Raw genomic sequence first — 14,727 nt, 5'->3', positions numbered from 1 at the left:
AAATAAAACAGGGAACCAGAGAATAGCTCTGAGACACGGGTTGACAGAACATAAGGAACAGAGGGACGAAGAAATGCGACTGGAAAACAGAAAATAAATGAAACGAATCATATTAATAATCAAAAACATGAATAGGAAGTCAACAGGTCTTTGGACCATGGCAGTGTTGAAGAGCAAAAAAGAGAAAATCTAAAAACCTGAGAAAGAAAAGATGGAAATTTGATCATTTGACTGATTTGGACTTAAAGTTTCTATTTGAAGTATTTGCTAAATTGTGCAGATAATTATGACTCACTGACTTTTGCTGAGTTCATTTAGTGTTAGATTTTTTTTCTTACAGAAATATGATTTTTGATAATGATCGATATTTAGAAATTGAGATTTATTTGAGCTGGTATGAAGCAGAAGTCAAAGGTCATAAATGATTTGTTAAAAATAAATGATATATTTCCAACTTTCTTTTCCTTTAGCAACAATGACATTTTCACTCTGTGTGTGTGTGTGTGTGTGTGTGTGTGTGTGTGTGTGTGTGTGTGTGTGTGTGTGTGTGTGCTGCTGATGCAAAGTGCCTCTCTATGGAAATCATCTGACTGACTTGAATCAATCTGACGATGCTGTTTATCAGGAATGATTCAATCCATCGTACACTCTAATAAGTAAAACATTGGTTCAAATAAAAAAAACATGTTAACGTTTTCCACTAGAATTTTTGAGTTAAGCCAACTTCTGGCAGAATAACATTAATTCAAAGCAATATTTTTGAGTATGGTGAAGTAGCTTTTTTGGCCACAATTAAAAACATTCTTAAGTAAAATTAACTTAATAATTTTCGACTAGAACACAAAAATTTAAGTTGATCCAACGTGAAATTTATGTATAGTGAAGTTACTTTTTGGCCACAAAAAAAACCACATTCTGAGTAACATGAACTTAATAATTGTCAACAAATACACAGGAATTCAAGTTGATCCAAGATTATATTTATGTACGGTGAAGTAACTTTTTGATCAAAATAAAACACATTTATAATTAAAATGAACTTAACTGTCGGCATAAATAGTATTTATGTTGGTCAAATATGATATTTTGGTTACAGTGTAGTCATTTTTTGGTCCCACAGGAGATTCTATAAGGCCATTTACCTGTTTCCCAGCAGGCTAATTCGCTCCAAAATACAACCTTGATCATTTGGCTGTGTCTTATAACCATGACTACCGCGTAGGCAGGCTCATGCATGGTGGTGCCTGCCCACAAAGAAGTCAAGGTTCTAAGACCTTAGAAACTTGTCGATCACTTTTTTTCCCAAACGAACGTCAGCCTTAACATGGGCTGTGTGTGCGCTTGTGTCATGACCTTCAGAAAAAAGAAATGGATGTTGTGTGTATTTGTTTGAATGCGGCAGATGTGATGCCAAATACCTGGATATCAGCTAAGGGACTCGTACCTGGTGCTCAGAAAGAATAGAAATTCAGACAGATGTATTCAAATGAGTTAGACCCATTTAATTACAATAACAAACATCACAATTCTTTAACGTGCGTGCGAAGTGCAAGATTTGTGGGCTTCAGTTTCCTAGAACACAAATTGCCCGCTGAAACTTAAGGAACTGTGTATTAAAATTGTAATAAAACCTACTACTTGAATCCTCTTCTTTTTACTTTAACATGTGACAGTGAATCAAAACAAAAGATGACAGGCTGCTATACATTAAATGCATTAATTTAAACATAAAATGAGCAAAGCTTCTTTCATTCAACTTTGTCAGCACTCTTACAAAGTATTCTTGATTCTCTTCCATATTTGACTTTTCACCCTCAAGATTAAGGCCAGCTAAAGAGGGCATTACACAAACTTTAAAACACACCAATACCCTCAGAACACAGGTCATGGGAGAAATTAAACGCATTCCTTAAAAATGTGCAAATAACAGCATTTAAGACACGGCAAAACATTAACTCAGAAGACTTAAGAACAGCGCTTTAAAATTTAGTAAAACACAATGAAGTAGTGCCAGAAATGCAGGAATAAGGTTTTTGTGAAACTCACTCACGAATGGTCTATCAAGTCTGCTCTAGAAAATACCAAACTTAAGATTCATTACTTTAGAGCTGGCTTTTTGTCCATCAAGCTCAAGGTATAGCTTTTGAAATACCTCAAAGGTAAATTTCAGCTGCTTGGGATAGGTAAGGTTCAGAGCGTAGATTACTCCCATCATCAAAGCACAGGATCTGGCAACATCAATCCTCTCCAGGATCTTGGATCCCTCAATGATGATGGTTGGAGGCCCATCACCAATGATAGCAATCTTCATGATTTGCATTGCAAGGTCTGCATTGAGCTCCTCCTCATCCTTGTAGGAGAAATTAAATGTTAGGATGTATAAAATACATAGCTCAAGCACTTCAGGATGACGTGCATAAGGGAATGAACTACTACAGGTAGGAAAATAAGCCAAAACAGGTTGTCTTTTGTGTTTTTCAGTGATTTTACTTTGTCATTCTGTAATTTTTAAAAGCTAAATTAAACCATAATCCAACGTTTAAAATAAAAAATGTCTTGTTTTTCACAGTTTTGTTTTTCCACTTTGAAAAGAAAATCTAATAAATCATTTTTAAGGGTTATTCCACTTCTAAGTGAAATTTTATCTATTGCCATATTGCCACAGTTAGAAAGTGAGAAACAAGCCTTTTGTAAACGGCACACTAATTCTCCTGATCCGGAAGCAATCCATTTGCTTTAGCAGAGCACAAACAATGTGTTACGTTTCGGTGTTGTCGGTGTGTTGTTTTTGGCGTGACTGTTATGTGTTTCCTGTTTACTTTGAAAGTCTGTGTTATCTTAGTGTTTTCAGTTTACGTTTCCCTGTCTCGTCAGTTCTAATTTGCCCCAGCTGTGTTTCCCTCCTGTTGTCCATTTTCCTGATTGCTCCCTCTATGTATTTAAACCCTGTGTTTCAGTGTGTCATGGTCGCGATCTCCCCCGTGTTGTAAATAGTTTGGTGTTTTGTTGTAAATAAATAGTTTGTTGTAAATAGCTGTAAATAGATTTGTCGATACTTTCGTTTTGGGATTTTGGTGGTGAGCTTTAGTGGGGTTTTTTTGTGTGTTTTTTTTTCTTTATTTTTACTTTTTTTCGTGTTGCACTCCGGTTGCCTAGGCCGGGGTGTAACAAATGGAAGTGAATAGCAGGTGCTAGCATGTTGTGTGCAAAAGTGAAAAAATAAATAAAAAAATGACTAACAAAAATGAAAACAGTAATGAAAACAAATATTTCTTGGGAGCTCAGTAATCATGTTCACGGCAAATGAAAAGTGCAAAAGTAACACGGAAGATTTGCAGAAGCTGATTTAGACTTGAGACTACATTGCAGTTACGACAAACACCGCTGTAAACATCCACTGCATGGTGCATGGTGCATGGATATAACGCAACAGTTGGAAAAGCCTCCAGCTTCCATAAACAAACACACACAGCCACTACTATACAAGCATGGTAAGCTGCAGTAACAATGGATGGGTCTTTGATTTGTTGAAGAAATATTGCACAAATAGCATGTTGGTTTATAGACACTGGTCGGCAGTGGCTTCAACTGCTGTGTTATAACCATGTGGAGGCTTACAGCAGTGCTTTGTCGTAATGTAGTCCAAAGTCTAAATCGGCTCCTGAAAATCCTTCATGTCAATTCATACTTTTCATTTGCAGTCAGCATGATTGTTGAGCTCCCCAGGAATACTTGGTATCATTATTGAGTGATTTTAATCACTTTTGCACACAAAATGCTAGTACCTGCCATTCACATCCATTGTTTATGCTCTGCTAAAGCTGCTGCCAGATCAGGAAAATGACTGCGCTGGCTACAAAATTTTTTATCCTGTGTGTTTATGTTGCACCTTATCACGGAAACAGGTTTCTATTCAGCAAATTATGTTCAATGACAATGGCAATAAACATCTTCGGATTGTAATTCTGAAATGCTTTTTTCTCACTTATACATGGCAATAGACATATCTTCACTTAGGGTTGGAATGTCCCTTAACTCATTCAGTGCCAGCCACTCTCAGATTTCATACCCCCCTCAGTTCCAGAGATATTTAGCTTTTTCACTGATTTTGAAGGCTCACAGAATATTTTGTTCTATGACTATGTGAATTCTGAAACCACCATGACAAAAATGAGTCTCTCTTCTTTCAGCAGCAAAAAAAATGTTTCTACCTCTGTTATTTAGAAATCTGCAGTAGAAAAGAGAAACTTTCATGACAAAACACCTGTTTCTGGATCAAAAGCGCTTTGTGTAAATAGGTTTTTCTAGCAGATCAGTGACTTTGATGTAAATATTTCGTGTTTCAATGATTCATGCAACATCTCAACTAAGTTTTACTACTATGAAGTAAAAAAATCACCTGTAAAAATGTACTTTTGGCAGATTATTTTTTGTATAAAAATAGTTGTTTATAGACAATTTCAACATTTGAAAAATATATAAGAAAAAAGCGACTGATTTATGATTCAGAGAGTCTGTGTGTGTGTGTTACTCCCGCATGTGCACAAGTGAGTGCGCGACTTAGTCTGTTCACCCCCCACCCGGCCATCGGTTCGTCTATCAACAATTTCTGTGCGTTTTATGCAGCAAATCGTTCATTATTCTGGTCCCTGCTGCCTTCAGAAGTTTCTAACAGGAGATACTGGTCAGATAAATCCGGTTCATGTTCACTGGAATCGCTAGAAAAACCATGACGTCAGGCTGCAGACACCTCAAGCTCGAAATGACGAGCTGGATCAAAAATCGCGCCACAATACTCGTTCTCAGTAGAGCCGACTGTCACGCTGGTGGGATTTTATCCATGTAATCAACTCCACCACCTTCTCAATTCAATAAAAAGCTCAAGAGGCGTCTATGGCACTGAGCGTTCGGATTCATTTTGACGTCTAAAGACGTCTATGGCACTGAATGACTTAAATACTCAACCCTGAACAGAAAATCCAATGAACAAAACACAAAGACCCAACAGGGACATGCATTCAAAACTAAACAAAAAATTAAAAACCAACTCAAGTACTTACGCTGTATTGTTTGAAAAGATCCTCCTCCTTCTCTCCAAGATAGACTATGAGGCAGCGAACAGCAATTTCTCTGCGCTTTTCAACTGTGTTGTCCTGAATGATAGAAAAAAATAGAAGGTGTTCAAAATACTCTTTTTCAGTGAAAAATGTGCCCACATTACAGAACTGGCAACAGAAACTGAGTATTTCAGAGGTTCTCATTGTTGAGTGAGTTGAGTGTTTCCTTGATATGTGTGATTTTAGGCTACCCCATGACTTAAATGAACAAAAACAATCTAGGTAAGGACATGGCAGAGGCTGTACACTGGGGATATGGCGTAACCTATAATGTTTCATCAGCTCTTCCTTAGTGGAGGTTGCAAATTTACAGATTTTGCAAGGCCAATCCATACTTCATGATTCTGAATTACTCAATTCAAGCTTACTTGTTAAAGCTTACTTCAGAAGGTCCCTTGGTATTCGATACCAGGAGAAGATGATGGTTTGAGCCTTTGTCCTGGCAAGAAACACAGCAAAGTAACTGAATATTTTGGTGAGATTCCCACTTTCTTTAGAAGGCTGACCACGTCTTAACTGGAACCCCTAGATCTGCAACGCCAGGACAGTGTATAACACCAGAAAGTTGTGCCTGCACAAAAATACAAAAGATGGTATTTTCAACTTCACCTGTGAGTCTTCAATACAGTGAATAAGTTTCACCTGTCAAAGCTGTGTGAGCTAGAACCAAACATTCAAAACTACATAGACCTGAATACACTGGGTGCTGGAAAGCCTAACGTGGCTTTCCATAGATCAAATATACATAGAGGTGACATGGACTGGGCCAGTCTGTTGGAGCATGTATCCCCACCGACCGCGATCTTGGAGGGGTCTCCACTCGCCCCCAGTGCATGTATTTCTACTGAGGAATGTGTTAACTCAAAAAAAAAAAAAAATAAATATATATATATATATATATATATATATATATATATATATATATATATATATGAGGTTTTTTTTTTATCAACAAAAGCAAACATAAGGTGTGGCATGACAGGACAGAATAATTTCTGACAGTAAATACGAAAAAAAACCCAAACTTTTTTATACACAAGCTACAATGTCAATAATCCCACTTGATCTGTTTTCATTTCATTCTCCAAAACCAAATTGGAATCAATGCTGAGTCAGCAGCTATGGTCATTATTGTGCACCCTAGTGTTGCAAAAACTGGCATACTACTGAAACCATATGTGGGATTATTGACCTTTCTTGCCTTATCTGTTTGGAAAAATATTTAAACATTTTCCTTATTTACCATGGGTGAATACATTCCTCAGTAGAAAAAATGCACTGGTGGCAAATGGGGACCCAACCAAGATGGCGGCCCGCTATTGATTTTTTTCTTACTTTCAACCTTTATTGAGGCATATCAATGTTACAGCCAGTGCCAATGCACGTCGCCTCTACATCTCTACAAAACACGGAAAGTACCCAAAAATTAGGGACAGCTAACTAGCCTATCATATGCGGCACAGTGCACTTAAGTCTGGTCTTTTACCTGTGAAAATAGGCCGAGCAGCCGGTGAAGAACCGCTCTTAGCGGTCAACAGACACACCGGACTAATGGCGACCACACTTCCTGCGCAGAAGCCAATGGGGTTGAACTTCACCCCGTAACGTTACGAAAATTTAGAAGCGTTTCTTAACAATTACTAACATAAAGTGCTTCCCTTCAAAAAATAAATTTCACATTTCAAAAATAAAATCACAGTGAACACAACTTAGCTTGGCTAGCTACGTTAGCATAGTAGTTTGCGCCGGGGCTAACAACGTCCGCTATCTTTTAAAAATTATAAGACAATTACAGTGGTCTGCATTAGAGTAACGTCAGTGTTAAATTTTCCAAAAAGAGTCCAACAATTTATGCTATCGCGGAATTAGCTGCTGTGTGTATATTAAAACACACAAACGCGGGGGCAAGCTAAGATGTATGTTATGTATGTTACGTCGTTGTTTTAAAGTAAACTAACAAAATCCAGAGCGACTGCAGATATGTGTAATTTCGCATAAAATTACTCACCGTTCGCGACCAACACAGCTCTTGATAAACCTTGAACACGTGCTGTTGAATATGTCCGCTTGTGTAGAAGAAGGGAACTGTGAGCTGTTTACACGTCATCAAGTTGTATTTTACATCGACAGAACTTAAAATTATATTGTTTTTTGATTAAAAGAAGATTTTAAATTCAGACAAATCACGATTATATATTGAGTAAAGAGGCATAATTTATGTGTCACCCGAACTCAATAAAATAAAAATTTTAATTAGGAAGTCTAACAGTATTTATGAACTTGATTTTTCATTTCACAACAACATATATATGTAAGTAATGACTAAAGATCCCATTAATTACTTTTTAGAGTGTAGTATTGAGCAGATATATCAGTTTGTTCTTCAGAATATTCTTATTCCAAAATATTTTCTATTATTTAAATGTTTTGCTTTATGGTTCATTGATGGATTCACATGTTTATCATAATATTTAGTAAGGATATATCTGGATTAATTAAAAATATGAATTAACGAGGTCACAGGTTCATGCTGTAGAGTAGCTGAGCTTAGTCTCAGAGAGTGAGGAGCTCAGACATGTGGAGGTACAGTCACTGCTCTTTGCTTCAAAGGACTTCTTATAAAACACAAACAGACACAATCAGTATCTTTTAAACGAGGCTGTTATCTCTGACAGCAATACCTATAACACCTCTTTCTGTAGCTATGATCACAACCATGTGACATGTAACAGCGGGGCAGATCAAGCATCGTTGTTCACTGCTGTTGATGTTTTTTTAATCACAAATTACAAACAATTACACAACTGAATTCCAGCTTTATTCAAATGAATAAAATTAAGTAATAAAACCCATCATGATAGAATCTCTGTTATCATCACGGACACTTTAAGTTCAAGAACATGTACCTGGATAAAAGCTGCTGTTGGAGGTAAAATCCTCAGACTGAACTTGGGACCTTCACATTTCTAATTCTTACAGAATTTAATGAGCAGAAACAAACAACTGATTGTTTAGAATTTATGATTGTTCAGCACTTTTCTGCACCTTACTGAGTGCTTACATTTGAGTCTTTCATGCTACTCTGTATACAAATCTGTACATCTGTGTCCATAACAGAGAGAGCCAAAATGGGTATGTTTGATTTGCCTTCTGTGGCGGAGGTGTGGTCCTTGGCTCATCTGCAGGGGAGGAGTGGTACAGTGAGCTCAAGGGGGCGGTACCGGGAGGCAGGTGAGCCACAGGTGGTGGCGACTGACTGATGACGCTGTCTCTTTCTGTTTCTCTATATAGTGAAGACAGAGTCGAGCGGGGACGGGGAGAGCTGGACTGGAACAGACTGTGTTCCTTGAGTTCATAACTGTCAGTAAAACGCAATAATAGTGAGCACAATCATCGTGTGTGTTGTGTACTTTTACACCTTTCTAACAATCCTATTTATGTGAAGTTGGGATAAGGTTCCAAGAAACTTAAAACCTCTGTGAAGTGTGAGTGAGGTCAAAGGTCATGAAGCTCAAGTGTCAGCATTATAAGTTAGCTTTTTAGGAGTTTCACCATTTTTCTGTTGGTAACAGAACACGTCATTACCTTCATCTACCCCATGATTGGTTGTAAATCTGAGGGTGATGGAGACCAATAAACTTCTTTTGATGAAATAATACACACTATGTTTGTTGACTCCAGAAACACCAACAGTGACATCTGGAGGAGGTTCCCCACATGTTTTGTTTTTTGTTTTTTTGATTTTTTTTGTAATGTGGGTTACACGTGTGGCATGCCACTATACTGTGGAGAACAACAGTCACTTATGGGGAAAAACGCTCGTCCCAAACGAGTTTAAAGGCATTTGAGTCTCAAAAAGTGGTTTTAGTGTCAGGGTTACAGTTAGGTTATAGTTAGGCATTCACTTTTGATGGTTAAGGTTATAGTAAGCAGTTAGGAAAAGCATTATGTCAATTAGATATCCTCACTAAGATATGAAACCCAGTGTATTTCTTTGAGTGTGTGTACTGAGTCAACTGTATCAGTCTCTGCACTTGAGAGAGGTTTTTGTATGATGGCTTTTCACTGTGTGAACACATACTGGCTGTTAATGTAGTGATCACTCTGACAGTAATAAACTGCTGCATCTTCAGCCTGGACTCCACTGATGGTCAGAGTGAAGTCAGAGTTTGATCCACTGCCTGTAAAACGAGCTGGAATCCCTGATTGTCGAGTGCTAGCATAGTAAATGAGCAGTTTAGGAACTCCTCCATCTTTCTGTTGGTACCAGGCTAAAAGATGGTAGTTGCTCCAAACACGAACATCCTGACTGGTCGTACACTTGATGCTCACAGTTGCTCCCACAGCAGAGCTCACTGCTCCAGGCTGAGTCTGTCATGAACCGAAGTTCCGAGCGCAGGTAGGACCCAGTAGCAGAACACACACACTAGGGAATGAGCGAATAAAGAAAGTAATTTTTTATTGAAACTAAAGGTGTCCCGTGAGGGTAGCCAGAAAAACAACGGGTGAAACCAGACGAAACCGAGGGACCGCACAGGGAACGCCGAGAGCGGGGCTGTGAGAGGGGTGATAGCCGGGCCGAGTGAACCAGAGGGGGGTGGAGCTCCAAAAGGGGTCGAGACGGCGAAGCTGAATGTGAACCGAATCTCAGGCGGACAGGTGGACAGGCAGGTGGCTCAAAAACACGCCGAGTTGTGATCGCTGAGAGGCGACTACGGACTGGCGTGGAGCAGCAGGTAGGGCAGGATTAAATAGTCCACCTGGTGATCGCCTGGGATGGGATGCAGGTGTGGGGTTAGCAGCCACGCTCGTGGGCGTGGACATCCCAGCAGCACCCCGGACGCCGGGCCGCGGACCATGACAGTACCCCCCCCCTCAAGGGTCGCCCCCAGGCGACCGGCCGGGACCCCGCCTGCGGAGAGAAGCACGGAAAGCAGAGATGAGACGAGGGTCCAGAATGAAGGAGCGCGGGACCCAGAGGCGGTCCTCGGGGCCGTATCCCTCCCAATCCACAAGATACTGCCAGCCGCGCCCGCGCCGGCGCGCATCCAGGATCCGCCGGACCGCATAGGCCGGATGGCCGCCGACGAGCCGGGCGGGAGGAGGGGGCTCGGAAGGAGGGCACAGGGGGCTGAGGCGGACCGGCTTAAGTTGAGATACATGGAACGTGGGATGCACACGCCGAGAGGCCGGAAGCCGGAGCCTGACTGCCACCGGGTTGATGACTCGGTCCACTTCGTACGGCCCGATGAAACGGGGAGCCAGTTTGCGGGACGTGCCCCGGAGCGGGATGTTCCCAGCAGCCAACCAAACCTTCTGTCCCGGCTGGTAGTCAGGGGCTGGGGTGCGGCGACGATCGGCGTAGTGCGCCTGTCGTTCCTTTGCGCGCAGGAGGGCGCGGCGAGCGCAGCGCCACACACGTTGGCAGCGCCGGAGGTGATGAGGGGCCGACGGGACGGAGAGGGACAGGTCCTCTTCCGGGAAGAGCGGAGGCTGATACCCGAGGGACGCTTCGAAAGGAGAGAAGCCGGTGGAGGACGAGGTGTGAGTATTGTGGGCGTACTCCACCCAGGGCAGGAAAGTAACCCAGGAGGAGGGGTTTTGACTGGCTACGCACCTCAGCATAGTCTCCAGCTCCTGATTAAGGCGTTCAGTTTGCCCATTGGATTGCGGGTGGAAACCGGAACTCAAACTGACCTTGGCGCCGAGAATGGAGCAGAAGGTCCTCCACACTTGTGAGGTGAACTGGGGACCGCGATCGGAGACAATGTCCAGGGGAATTCCGTGGAGCCTGAAGACTTCCGTGACTAACGCTTGGGCAGTCTCAGCAGCCGAGGGCAGCTTGGCTAGCGGGACGAAGTGGGCGGCCTTAGAAAACCGATCCACAACGGTGAGGATGACACATTTTCCAGAAGAGGTGGGGAGACCGGTAACAAAGTCGAGCGAGATGTGAGACCAGGGCCGGTGGGGAGTAGTGAGTGGGTGGAGCTGGCCCATGGGATGTTTCGTGGATGGTTTATTACGAGCGCAGACGGCACAGGCAGACACGTAGTCCCTCACGTCCCGTAGTAGCGATTTCCACCAGAAGTGTCTGCTGAGGAGGCGCGCCGTTCTGCTCACGCCCGGGTGGCACGCGAATCGTGCTGTGTGGATCCAGTGGATGACCGCTCCCCGGGCGGCGGCGGGAACGAAGCGCCGTCCCGGCGGTCCGGTCCCTGGGTCAGGGTCCCCTGGGAGCGCTTGACGAATGGTCTCCTCAATCTCCCAGGTGAGAGCACCCACCACGCAGGAGGCAGGCAGGATGGTGGCGGGGGGGGGCGCCTCGCTGTCGGGGGAATACAGACGGGAGAGCGCATCGGGTTTGATGTTTCGTGACCCGGGACGATAGGAGAGTGTGAAGTTGAAACGGGCGAAGAATAGGGACCAGCGAGCTTGACGGGGATTTAACCTCTTGGCGGTTCTAAGGTACAGTAGATTTTTATGATCCGTCCATATAACGAAGGGCTGTTCGGTCCCCTCCAGCCAGTGACGCCATTCCTCCAATGCGAGTTTTACCGCTAGGAGTTCCCTGTCGCCGATGTCGTAATTCCTTTCTGCGGGGGTGAGTCGGCGTGAGAAAAAGGCGCACGGCCGGAGTTTGTTCAGGGGCCCAGACCGCTGGGAAAGAACCGCCCCGACTCCCGCGTCAGATGCGTCGACCTCAACAACAAACTGTTTAGAAGAGTCAGGATGGGTCAGAATGGGTGTGGACGTGAATAATCGCTTCAATTTAGCGAAGGCTGCGTGGGCCTCAGGGGACCATGTGAAAGACGCCTTGGGTGAGGTGAGTTGGGTGAGAGGCGCGGCCACCTGGCTGTAGTTTCGAATGAAACGGCGATAAAAATTCGCAAACCCCAAGAAGCTCTGAAGCTTCTTTCGTGTCTCCGGAACCGGCCATTCCAATATGGCTTTGATCTTCACCGGGTCGGTCTTCACCTGCCCACCAGCGAGGATGTAGCCCAAGAAGGAAATGGATGAGGCGTGGAACTCACACTTTTCCGCTTTTACGTACAGTCTATTTTCGAGCAGCCGTTGTAGCACGCTCCTCACATGGATGCGATGGTCCTCGAGCGTCTTGGAGAAAATCAAAATATCATCCAGGTAAACAAAAACAAACACGTTCAGGAAATCCCGTAACACGTCGTTGACTAGGGCTTGAAAAACCGCCGGGGCGTTCGTTAACCCGAACGGCATCACTAGATATTCAAAATGCCCTAGTGGGGTATTGAAGGCGGTCTTCCACTCGTCGCCTTCACGTATCCGTACCAGGTGGTAGGCGTTCCGCAGATCTAGTTTGGTGAAGACCGTAGCTCCCTGGAGTGAGTTAAAAATAGAACTAATGAGTGGGAGGGGATATTTGTTTTTGACGGTGACGTCATTCAGCCCCCTGTAATCGATGCACGGGCGGAGCGTCCCGTCTTTCTTTCCCACGAAGAAAAAACCTGCAGCCACGGGAGAGGATGACGGCCTAATACGTCCTGCAGTTAGCGACTCCTGGATGTAATTCTCCATGGTTTCTCTTTCGGGGCGAGACAGGTTGTATAATCTGCTAGAGGGCAGCGAAGCTCCCGGGAGCAGATCGATAGCACAGTCATATGGACGGTGAGGCGGGAGTGAGAGCGCCTCATCTTTACTGAACACCTGCTGGAGATCGTGATAATCGGGGGGCACGGAAGAGAGGTCCGGCGCGGGTGGCGGGGCGGGCCTCCGTTCCGTTGAGGCGGAGGGAACGGCTGACCTCAGGCAGTTCGCCAGACAAAACACACTCCAGCTCGCGATACTTTTTCCGGCCCAATCTATGTGTGGGTTATGTCTCTGTAACCAGGGGTAGCCTAGGATAAGCGGGGTGTCAGGAGCAGGAAAAGTGAAAAAGGACAGCTGCTCTTGGTGGTTACCTGATGTGATTAACCGTACAGGCGCGGTTTGGTGAGTTATGTATGCAAACACTTGGTTGTTTAATGTAGACGCAGGGATGGGCGGTTCGAGTGGAGTAAGAGACACAGCTAGCCTCTTAGCCAGCTTCTCATCCATAAGGTTCTGTTCCGCCCCGGAGTCCACTAACGCGGGGCATGTAAAAGTCTGATTAGAAGTCACGATAGTAACGGACAGTAACAATCGGGGTCTAGTAGTGCTTAGAGTGCTGCCCACCCGTATCCCCGGACTCACCGGTGGGCCGGGTCGTTTGGGCGGACCGGGCAAACAGCGATGCGGTGACCGGGCCTCCCACAGTACAGACATTCTCCAGCCCGAAATCGGCGTTCCCTCTCCTCCGGAGAAAGCCGAGAGCGTCCGATCTGCATGGGTTCAGGCGGGGGCGGCGACGGAGAGCGCGCACACGCAGCTGGGGGCGGGGGCGGAGAAACGCGAAACCCGGGGCGCAATACGGAGCCCATAGGCTTAGACCGCCGCTCGGCATCCCTCTCCCGCAAGCGTCTGTCAATCCGACGGGAGAGGGAGGCCAATTCATCAAAGGATCTGGTCTCCTCGTGAAAAGCCAGTTGGTCCTTCATCTGGTCATTTAACGACCGTAAAAAAACCCCACGAAGAGCCGAATCGGGCCAACCCACGGCGACCGCTCGAGTACGGAATTCAACTAGGTACTCCGCAATACTGCGCCGCCCCTGACGGAGCCCCAGCAACTTCTGCGCGGCATCGTCCTCCGATACCGGAGGGGAAAACGTAGCCTGGAACTCCTCCAGGAAGTCATCGTAATCGCAATCACGAATGGGGTGAGAACTTAAGTAGGCTTCAGCCCATGCTAGAGCACGCCCCCGTAACAATCCCACGAAGTGGGAGATCTTAGCAGTATCCGTGGGGAACGCGTCAGGCGTGCGACTGAAAAACAAGGAGCACTGGAAAAGGAACCCCCCACACAGGTCTAGCTCCCCGTGGAAGGGTTCCAGCGGCGGAGGCGACACGCCGCGGTGCACGGGGTCGGACGGCCTAGTTTGTAATTTATTCTGAGTGTCACTGAGCTCTTGACAACGGTCTTGGAGAGACTGGAGCTGCTGATCGTGGCGACCGAGGATAGCGCCCTGTTTATTAATAGCGGAGCGGAGTGGATCTGCTGGGTCCATACTGGCCAGTCCGTACTGTCATGAACCGAAGTTCCGAGCGCAGGTAGGACCCAGTAGCAGAACACACACACTAGGGAATGAGCGAATAAAGAAAGTAATTTTTTATTGAAACTAAAGGTGTCCCGTGAGGGTAGCCAGAAAAACAACGGGTGAAACCAGACGAAACCGAGGGACCGCACAGGGAACGCCGAGAGCGGGGCTGTGAGAGGGGTGATAGCCGGGCCGAGTGAACCAGAGGGGGGTGGAGCTCCAAAAGGGGTCGAGACGGCGAAGCTGAATGTGAACCGAATCTCAGGCGGACAGGTGGACAGGCAGGTGGCTCAAAAACACGCCGAGTTGTGATCGCTGAGAGGCGACTACGGACTGGCGTGGAGCAGCAGGTAGGGCAGGATTAAATAGTCCACCTGGTGATCGCCTGGGATGGGATGCAGGTGTGGGGTTAGCAGCCACGCTCGTGGGCGTGGACATCCCAGCAGCACCCCGGACGCCGGGCC

This window comes from Maylandia zebra, linkage group LG22, assembly GCF_041146795.1.
Source record: "Maylandia zebra isolate NMK-2024a linkage group LG22, Mzebra_GT3a, whole genome shotgun sequence".
Lineage (NCBI taxonomy): Eukaryota > Metazoa > Chordata > Actinopteri > Cichliformes > Cichlidae > Maylandia > Maylandia zebra.
The sequence above is the reverse complement of the archived record's forward strand: the minus strand, read 5'-3'. Positions refer to the sequence as shown.